The 10,805-nt window shown below is 41.5% G+C and overlaps 1 protein-coding gene across 3 annotated transcripts in view; it reads right to left on the bottom strand.

The window, feature by feature from the left end:
* Nucleotides 1-10,805, bottom strand: part of slc37a4b (solute carrier family 37 member 4b) — a 37,283-nt gene that overhangs the window by 9,699 nt on the left and 16,779 nt on the right. The window contains exons 1-2 of one of the 3 annotated variants that reach the window (XM_046039948.1): nucleotides 2,502-2,517; nucleotides 2,272-2,319 (exon numbers count right to left, since the gene is read on the bottom strand). The exons of 1 other annotated variant lie outside the window; for it this stretch is intronic. The gene's annotated coding sequence lies outside the window, so the exon portion shown is untranslated. Of the gene's footprint in view, nucleotides 1-2,267; nucleotides 2,320-2,501; nucleotides 2,518-10,805 lie in introns of those variants that run through there. One more of the 3 variants, XM_046039952.1, reaches the window with a different exon arrangement.

Raw genomic sequence — 10,805 nt, 5'->3', positions numbered from 1 at the left:
CAGAGCCTCGGGGCCCTGACAGCAAACGCTCTGTTCCCTTTAGTTTTCAGTCGAGACTCTGGAACAGACAACAGACCTCTGCCCGAGGATCTCAAGGTACGTGCTGGTGCGTATGGGACTAAAAGGTCAGAAATATAACAAGGCGAGAGACCATGAAGAGCTTTAAAAGTGATCAATAGAATTTTAAAGTCAATTCTAAAACATACTGGGAGCCAGTGTAATGAAGCTAAAATAGGAGTAATGTGGTCATATTTCTTTGTTCTGGTTAAAAGCCTGGCAGATGAGTTCTGGACAGTCTGGAGTCGATCAATAGATTTTTGGGTTAAACAGGTGAAAAGGCTGTTGCAATAATCCAGGCGTGATGAGATGAAGGCGTGTAAAATGGTCTCGGTGTCTTTAAAAGTTAACATAAATCGAATTTTTGCTATATTTCTAAGTTGATAAAAACATGATTGAACAAGCTTTGTGATGTTTACTCGACATGGCTGTGGCAGTTGAAGATTGAGAACAGTTACCTTAGGCCTGTGGTCACACCTGAATAAAATGCTAATAACCAGCCAAATACTCATGTAACCTCGAAAAATTAAAAATATTCCTTTCCTGAACAAACTTTTGAGGAGGATCTGATTTGGCAACATAGTGAAATACTAGCCTTACATAAAGATTGTGTTGTGAGTGTTGTTAAACCAGATTAGTTTCTCCCTTTCTTTCCCCTGTTTTTTTGCTCATTTAAAGTGACTGCCAATCTATCACTCAAATCACGTGCTGTTCAAACCTATGGGATTTGGAATTTAGAAGACATCCTTATTAGACCCCAGGAAACAAGATCAGAGGTCAAAATGTCTGGCTGTTCTGACACACCCCTGCTTTTCCGATAGTCTGCAAATAATGTGCATACAGTATGAATATTAATGCACTAAAATGGGGGAAATAGTTGCAGCAAATGTGGTAGTTTGTTTAGTAGTCAAATCAGCAATAGGCTACAGCTCGTGCAGGCCAGGCAGACAGTGCAGCCAAGGTTGTTAGATTCACTTTGGAACAGTGCTTTGTGTAGAGTTTGACAAACAAAGCTGATATTTCTTACCAAAGGTATTTCAGTGTCCTCTGTCTTCAGAATGCTGATTAAACCATTGTTTGTTTCCTCTTTGTAATGTGAAGAAAAGTGACACCTCTTTATTTAGTGCCAGAAGGATTCTTTTGTTTAACTGTTTTATAGACATCTAAGATTGGGTGTCGACCATTTTGGAGACAACCCCTGTTGTTCTGCATGATTAGTTTAGAGAAAAGACTGTTTGTTCCTGTAGATCGAAGGGGGTTTCACGTCTGGGATCGGCGCTCTTTTGTTTGACCAAAAGTAAAGGTACCCCCTTCCTAATTGGGTGACGACGAAACCAACCAAATGACCAATGACTTTGGACCTGAGCCATGTGGAGGAAAAAGGACCCGCCCAGATACCTGGAGGATATAAACAACTCATTTTGTGAGAATCGGGACTGTGAGCTGTAAAATCCTGAAGGAGAAGCAACTTTCCAGTCCACTGCTGGGGGCGGTAGTAACTCAGTCCGCTAGGATTTGACTGAAAAGACTGGAAACTGTGGATCTTCAGGAGAAGCATCTTCAATCCACTGCAGTGTTTTTGTTTGTTCTGTAATGTTATCGTTTATTCACCAATTTTTTAATTAAATCTTTTGTTAATTTTCATTGGACCAAACCTCTCCTTGATCAAAATCCATTATACGCAATATTTGTACCTTCAAAGCTTATAATTCTAAGCTAATATATCACAGTAAAAAAGGGGCTAACTGTGTTTGTAAATTGGGATGTCCTCATCACATCACAACATCTGGGGCCTGCCTCACAAAGCGGGATTAATGAAGTTGGATGGGTGCTGAGGAATAAACTACATATAAAACTATATCAGATCTAGAAGTGAAAAACAACATGACTGTAAACTGTAAAAAGTCAAAGATAAACTGAAAGAATGACTGATGTGCAACCGTTCTTGAGGTCTAACCGTACTTTAGGCCTATATATCTCCACACATAAAGGATTGGTTCCAAATATTTTTGCAAAGATGCTCACTCGCTGTCTTGCCGGGAGTTAAATGAGATTATTGATACCAGTCTCATGTCTGTTAAATATAAAGCTGGATTCAGGAGACAGTTAGATGAGCTTAGCAGAAAGGCAGGATGAAACAGCCTGACTGGTCTCTGTTCAAAGCTAAAAATCTGCCTCCTGCGCCTCTAAACAGATACAGATTCCGATACCTACACATGTGCAGTCTTCCACACTCTTCAGAACTCTTCAAGTTCATTGCTCCTATTAAAAAAAAATCACAGCAGAAATTTTGACTTGTTAGAAAAAGCACAGGTGTTATTAGCTTTAAAGCTGGGGTATGTGATTGGAGAAAGCATGTTGATATTTGAACTTGACAGCCAAACAAATACACCCCTCCCTTCAGAAGCTCAGAAGCCCCTCACCAATTCACAAGAAAGCATTACCAAGGCAACACAGTGACTGAAGACAGGGGCCCTTCTCTATGTTATGCCTCTTAGTCTCCTCCCCTCTGTCCTCCTGCCTGTGAACCAGAAATCAGTCTCAGCACACCATCTTGAAGGACATCTCAATTCCTAACATGCATCTCAAGGAGGAGGACAGAGCACAGAGGAGGCTTGCTGGACAAGCCATGAGCGAGAATGCACCATCCTTTGTGGTCTTTTCTGCACCTGTGCTGTATGAAAAAGTGACACAGCTGGAATATATAAACTATGGCGGGAGTAGGACACATAATATTCATAAGTTGTACTAACTATTTAAGATGATCAAATGCACAATCAAGTTTCTTCCGTTCACCGTTTGTGTAGCCCCTCTAACCTCATTGCTTAATGACATTTCACATTGATAATGCTGATGTTTTTATTGTTGAATGTAGTGACGCACGGATTGGGCAGGCCTGGTCATAAAAATTAACATTCTGATTAATAGGTTTGTGGATGGACACAGTCTGCATTTATGCATGAGGCACAGCAGGGTAAAAGGTGAAACTAATATATTATATAGACTCATTACATGCAAAGTGAGATATTTGATATAATTTTGATGATTATTGCGTACAGCTTATGAAAACCCAAAATTCAAAATCTCAGAAAATTAGAATATTGTGAAAAGGTTCAGTATTGTAGGCTCAAAGTGTCACACTCTAATCAGTGCAATTAGCCTACCGTTGTAGACTTCAACTAAAGTTAATCTGTTGACAACTCGGTGCACAATGTTTTTCTGGCTGCAACTGCATAGCCTATGTTCTATAATGCATAGAACCCTAGACAATGGTAGATACTAATACACACAGGATTATTACTGTAGTAAGAGATGCACAGATTATTTTCTAGGCTGATTCCAATTATTGATTTTTTAAAAGGTCTGACCTGCCGATAAAAAATTTGGCTGATTCCGATTTTCTTTCTTTCTAAGAACTATAATTGACAGCCTACACAAACATTTTTGTAACTATTTATTGGAAAAATCTATTTTTATTATGATCTCCATCAGCACCAGTATAAATGTTAGCTATTCTCACTGGGGTCCATTCAATTGGATGGTCAAAGTGAAACATTGATTATAAAATAACATTAGAATTTTCAGTGGAAGAAGCTGAAAATAAATTGCACACCATTTTAAATCTCCCTAATTCTTAAATTTATTTTTGTGTTAAATCACAAACTACAGTAATCTTCTCACCTTGCTTTTCCCATCAGCCACACAAGCACACACCAACACCTGTCAGTCTCTCTCTTTCTCTCTCTGTCTGCTCTGACTTTATTTGTCAGCAGTTTTATTTAAAAGAACTCCTGTTTCTTACTTTTCAGCAGATGAGTCGCGTGTGGAGGACACTTGTTGTTAATTACCGATAGAGACCACTTTGGTCTGAATGACATCGTCACCAACAGCTGCGTTCACTGTTGCTTTACCTGCTCCCTGTTTTAAAATATCCACAGCGTCTCTTTCTGTGTGTTTCTCTGCAGATGTAGTGAGCGTCTTCTTCACTCGTGAATAACACACCAAGACATTAGCCTGTGTGTGTGTGTGGCTGTGACATGAGGTTACTGTCTGCGTTTGTATTGTTTTACACAATCATTTTAAATATATATCATTATATTATTTTAAGGTTTTTAAGGGGGGGGGCACCCCTCAGAAAGGGGGAGACTTGACCCCCCCGCCCCCTCCGGGATTTCCGCCTATGCTAGACTATACCATACCCAGAGCCCTTTACTAACATCGAAATCTACCTTTAAAAGCGTAGGACTGTGTGCTATTACAGTGTAGTTGTAGAAATGATTGTCACATTTCAGCATGGTTCCAGAATAGATGTTGCGATAAGTTATTGGTTGAGTAGGAGTTAGTTATTGATGTGGCCATACTGTAACAGTCCACAAACCCAAACCTTATTAATTATTTTTATTACTAAAACCGACTTTTAAAGTTTTACCACTCCTGAAACTGAGAGACTGTTATGGGCTGTAGGGTGAAACATGGGCATGTAACGTTTCGTGCACCTCCATTTCAGAAATAGCATTTACAGAAACATTAGAAACATTTACAAACGTCCTCATGTGGGATTGCAGTCAAAACTAAGCTTGTACATAGCGTCACATTTTGTTACATTTGTAACACTTACAGGATCTAATGTATGTCAGTCCTGTGTAACAAAAACTATGCATTGATTGTCACATGAAAAATCTTCAAAAGTAAGTGTAGGAAATAGGCCTGTAGAAATCTTAAGGTAGTGTTCCCCTGATGCAAAAAGCCAAATGAAGATTTTACCAATCAAGTAACATGACCGCTTTTTGTCAACTTTCAGTGCATGCAAAGACCCTATCATAGAGAGAGAATTGCACAACAATCCCTACTACTAAACTACTGTGTGTAAAAAAATGACGGGACAAATTGAGACAACAGAGCATAGCATGATTCTATGGTGACTTAGATATTCTTTTAATAGCAATAATAATTTCAATGTGGATAAATTGCATTCTGTACATTCATACTAGTGATTGGCTGATTAATCAAACTTAAACACACAAACCTCTAAAAAAACAGTCATTTCCTCTGAAATAATTTCATATTTTTTATGTTTTTAGTAATTGTTATTAGGGAATGACATGCATGAAGGACAATTGTGCCAAGGGCAAAGAAGAACACCCAAATGGAGAAAGTTTGGTAAGTATTAATGAGGTGGTAAGGTAAGTGGCATCCCTATTTCTGCTGTAAATAGAAAAGGTTGCAGATGTAAAAAATGGGAGTAGTTCCAACAGTCTAGCTGCCAGTCAGAGCAATGTCTTGATGATGGAAGACACCCCTGAACAGGCCTTTGTTGCTTTTGGTGTCGTGCATGATGACACTGCTCTGACAGCGAATGTATGTTGGTTTGGGAAGCAGTGTTCAACAAAAACATCTGAGTGGAAAAGGAACAGACCTCATCTCAGGTCACCAAGTCAGCACAGCTGCCTAGCTCTTTGAGTGATCAGTATAGTTCAGAGTCTCCAAAAACAATTAAAAGGAAAGCTCATGAAGTAGAGAACAAGCTATGTGTGGCTCGCAAAAAACTGAGGTTGAAAAGCCAACAGACAAGGAGACTAAAGGCAAGAGTTTCTTCTTTTAAAGGTGTAACAAAAGTTCTTCGGAAGAAACTTCTAATTTCAACTGAATGCACCTCTCATCATCAAAAGAGGAAAAAGTCAGTGTTTTCTGAAAACTTAAAGCAACCATACGAAAATGGTACAATAGCATCTCTGCAGATCCTGGATTTACCGTTGCTTCATTCACAGCTTTTAGAATATGTTGCTGAGCAGAAGAAAGACGAAAAGAAACCATTGATGATGTATGGAATGTACATTTATAAGCAAACTGAGTTTGACGGGGACCAGATTCATGGCTATGTTGACATTGGTGCTGGTGAGGTAGAAATTGTTCTCATGGTCCTCATGGTTGTTGCAATCAGTGTAGGCTTGTTCCGATTGCCGATTAAGTCAGTTATCGATGATTGAAGGGATGATCAGCAATTGATTTTTCATGCGTCGATATAAAGGTGATTTTAACTAACTCATTGTCAGAAATAAGATGACATAAAAAGTCTTTAGAATCTGCACCACACTGCAGTGTTTCCCATTCATTGATTTATTTGTAGCGATACGACACGCCTCAATATTAACGTTGACTGCCACATATACTATTTAATGAGTAAAATCCTAATTCATTGCAGAGCTGCCCGCAGCACATAGATTCAGTCCGCTTGCTCGCTCCTTTTCTCTCTCACAAACGGAAACAGAGCCGTGTGTTTACAGAAAACCTAATGCATTCATGTAAACTCTAAGAAGTCAGTCTATCTAGACCCACCTTCAAATAAGTTATATGCAAACATGTAAGGAGCGTAGCTAATAAGTATAGCTATGTTGATGTTAGAATACAGCTGGGTTGTCGAGGTTAGCACACTTTACATAGCTGCTAATCAATATCGATTGCACACCCACCCGCGCTACGTCAGAGTTACACAGTTATTCTGTAGGAAACACTGCACTGTGCATTTACAGATGTTTCTGGTGGTTTCTCATAAAGCTAATAAGCTTTTTTCTTCCATGGTGGTATTTCACTGGCATGCTGCAACATAACACCGCCCCCTGGCGATCAGATCACCAATTGGTGATCTCAAGTAGCCATGATTAGACAATACGAAAATAGAGAAGATCGCCCAACCCTAAATCCATTGTTTCTTTCTTATCAACAGCATGGCAGGAGCAGAGAGAGCAAACATCATCCGACATGACATGAGACGTTACTTTCTCCATCCTGGGGTTCACACAGAAAAAGTCCATGGGCTCCTGCATCTATGTCACATGACGCGACTCACCTATGAAGCCTCATAGCAATCCACCGATCAATTATATACCAACAAAAATGGTCTTGTTAGTTGTCAAAAGGTCCAGACAATCCAATCCAGTAAAAACATTTAGTCCAAAACACATTATTCCATCAGTAAATCCCCAGGGACTGCTGCCGCATCGTCTCATATTTGCCGGCAGACGTGGCTTGTATGTCAGGACATTATAACCGTAATAACGCCGATTTGAATGTAAACAACTACGATAGCTTGTATTCAAATTAGTCGCTGAACTCTGACCTTTGTTATCTTTCAGAGAAGCCCAAAACCATGCATATACTCCAAATGGTTCAAGAACTACATTCAATTTACTTTGGATATGCCCAAATTTTTCAGGAATGTTAAAAGGTACTAAAAACGGGGCATATTCAGCGGCAAAATAAGAAAATGAATGGTCATCTTGCAGCTCAGCTCTTCAGCATTGTGAGCAGGAGCTAAAGTTTCCCTATTTCAGTGGATGTGCTGCCACAGTTAAGTTCCTGTGCACAATTGATGCAGCCTTTGATGTCCTAAAGAGCCTCAGCCCACTTGGAAATGGACACAAAGCAACAAGCCAACAACTAAACCCTGTGCCATTTTAGAAGAAACAGTCACTTTTCCGTGGGCTTAAAGTGAAAGGAAGAGACAACACACTTGTTCATGTGCATTCCACACAGGAAGACACTAATCTATGGTTTCACTGCTTCTGGCAGAAGTGTGATGGGCATCTTAGAAGACCTGGTAGAGCAGGCAGCTGTCCCATGTCGATACAAACTCAGTCAGGGCCACTTGGAGTTGTTCTTCTCAGCAGTCAGAGCGCGTGGAGGGCACAACAACAACCCCAATGTAAGGCAGTTCTGAGGGGCATACAAGCGGCTCCTTGTGAAAAGGGGCACAGGCAACTGTCTCCTTAGTGACAACACAACTATCCTTGACTGAGCACCTGCTACTGTGAACATTGCATGCCTTTTGGATGTGGAGGCTGTGTAACTGCTTGTGCCTGACGATGACTCTCTCTCTGGCCTTCCAGATGATGACAGTCTGTCTGAGTTCACAGGCTCACAGGCTCATTTTAAAAAAGATGAGGATAAGGTTACTTGCATGCCTTTCTCACAAGCGCTGACCTAAGACCTGACCTATTCCTGGCTTTGAAGGACAGAGGTGGCCTACGGGAACAGTCACCGAGCATCACTGCAGTTTTCAAAGTCTGTTGTCTGTGTCCCTGTCCTATTTTGAAATTGTCTGTGTCAAGTGTTCGTCTCATGTTTGTTTTGGATATGATCTGCATGTCTTGTTTGGTTGGTGTGCTTGTCTGTTCTCGGTTTATTTTGGTAAAGGGTTGTGTCACAGTTTGTCTTGTACTTGTTCTTGTATGTTCTAGAATTCGGTCTGCTGGTTATTTTATTATTTTGTATTTTTGTCAGTTTGGTCCAAGTCTCAGTGTCTAGTCTTGTTTCCTGTTTTAGATTGAAGTTGTCTGCGTCTGATGTCTCGTGTCTAGTTTTGCTTCCTGTCTGTCTGATTGCCCCTGATGTGTTACACCTGTTTGTGCTCCAGCCCTGCTCGTTTGTGTCTGCATTTATACTTCTTAGTTCCTGTTTGTGTTTGCTGGATCATTGCTTTGCCTTGTCCTGTTTTTTTACCTGTCTGTGAGGATTATACTTATACTTTTTTTAAACAGGTGAGCTGGATACCATATTGTGCCAGACAGATTTTACTTTAACAAGAGAGTATTAATATACTCCTGTTTTATTATTTATTTAATTATGTATTGATTTGTCACTGGGCAGGACAGGAGGGGCAGATGGGGGGGGCACAAACAGACAGCACAAGGAAAGGACAACACCTACAAGAGAAAGGGGATGGAGGGTGAGGACAACAGGGAAGATGAACCGCAGCAATGAACAGTTGTGGTAAGACAACTAAGAGAGAAATGAAAACAAGAAACAGTCAAACACAAATAAGCAACACAGCTGGAATAATAACAATTAATTTAAATAAGTAATTGAAAGAAAAGCATCAAGAATATTTCTACCAGTGACAACCTAAATTTGTTTGTGTCTATGTGTGAGACTGTGTGTGTCTGTGTGCGTGTGGGTGAATGTGTCCGCGGACCGAACAACCAAAACGCCCAAACGCCACGCAATCATCAACATCAATACACAAGTGACGAGCCCAACCCCCACACTGCGCGAGCACGACGACACCCAATGCCCGGCAGCCCCCTGTGTATCACGCATGCGAGACCGGGCAAACGAGAGAGAGCGAGGGGCAGAACATAACGGCAAAAGCCAGCGGAGAAAAACACCAGCAGCAAGTCCCAGCCCGGCAGCAAACGCGCCATGGTTTAAGCCAGGTTAAAGCCACTGATTTTCTAAGGGGCCCTGTCCAACAGTAAGGGTTTTGGACACCACCACACCCCTCAGCATGCACCTGACAGACCACAGCGGGCTTGCAGTCTTCCAACCTGTCAGGCACAGAGCAGGGAAACATCACATCACACCAAAAAGGGCCAGGCAGAGAAAGGGGACCTAAACGGCACACAGTCTAAGACAGTGCCCAAATACCACATCCTCCAAAGGCAACCTGAGGATGCTACACAGAAGGCTGCTACACCTACAGGTGGTCAGCAGCAGGCTCCTGTACTTGAGGTTGTACTAAAAGCGGGCACACCTTCAGGTGCTACACAGCAGACTTTTGAGGCCACTGAACTGACAATGGGCCCTGTCCAGAGGAAAAGGTTTTGGACACTGCTACCACCATATTGCACCCAGATTAAAGACTTTAGGGCCCTGTCCAACAGAAAAAGCTTTTGTCACCACCGCCGCCATATCAGTGTATAAAAGGACCCTAGGCCAAGACCTGTGATGGGGTCGATGCCTCCCCCAAGAAGGCCATGATTTATGTGTCTGAGGTCAGAAGCAGAAAGACAGAGCAGAACACCAAGCTCATGAGGGAGAACGAGGCTTTAGCAGCTGAGGTGGAGCAGTTGAAGAAAACGCTCCAAGGAAACATGGCTCTCCATGACGAGGCTATGCTGACGTGGGTGAACGAGATTGTCCACTGACGCTGGCGCATGGCCCAGCACACCGAGGAGAACAACAAGCTGAAGTCTGCACTGACCCAGACTCAGAGAGAGCTGGAGAGTCAGCAGCTGCAGTGGCAGAAGGAGCGATCCCAACTCCTTCAGTCCCTCCGCATCATCCACCACACCCTGAAGAAGGAGGAGAAGGTTCCAGAGATCAAATGGGATGGTAAGATGGACAGTGTTGTCGACCCAGAGGAGCAGATAAAAAAGGTTGAAAAAAAAGCCTAAATGACCCTCTCTGAGGAAAAGCTTCCTCCAGTTATTCAGGTGAACTGGAGGACAATTTGCCATCCAACTTCTTCCACCCCAAACTCCCACATCCCTATTGCTCTCCCAGCTAATCTTTGAGAGGGGATCCCTTTTTGAGGAGTTTTTCCTCGTCTCGGTCTGGAGATAAAATGTCTCAGAGGCCTGTAAAGACAGTCTGAGACAGTGGATCTAACTTCTGGGCAATAACTCCCTTTCAGTTTCCATCATCCTGTACCTTCTTCTTAACCTCTTAGGGGTGGCTGTGGCTCAGGAAGTAGAGCATGTTGCCCGTTAATTGGAAGATCAGCGGCCCCTCCGGTCTGTATCCTTGGCCAAGATACTGAACCCCAAATTACCCCGACGGCTGTTCCATCGGTGTGTGAGTCTGAATAGGGTTAATGTGACGTGTGACCAGATTAATAAAAAAATGATAATAAAAAACAATTATAATATCTGATTCTGAATGCGTTGTATATATATATATATATATATATATATATATATATATATATATATATATATATATATATATATATATATATATATATATATATA

The sequence above is a fragment of the Micropterus dolomieu genome, linkage group LG23, assembly GCF_021292245.1.
Source record: "Micropterus dolomieu isolate WLL.071019.BEF.003 ecotype Adirondacks linkage group LG23, ASM2129224v1, whole genome shotgun sequence".
NCBI classification, from domain to species: domain Eukaryota; kingdom Metazoa; phylum Chordata; class Actinopteri; order Centrarchiformes; family Centrarchidae; genus Micropterus; species Micropterus dolomieu.
This window is presented reverse-complemented; position numbering and strand designations above follow the sequence as displayed.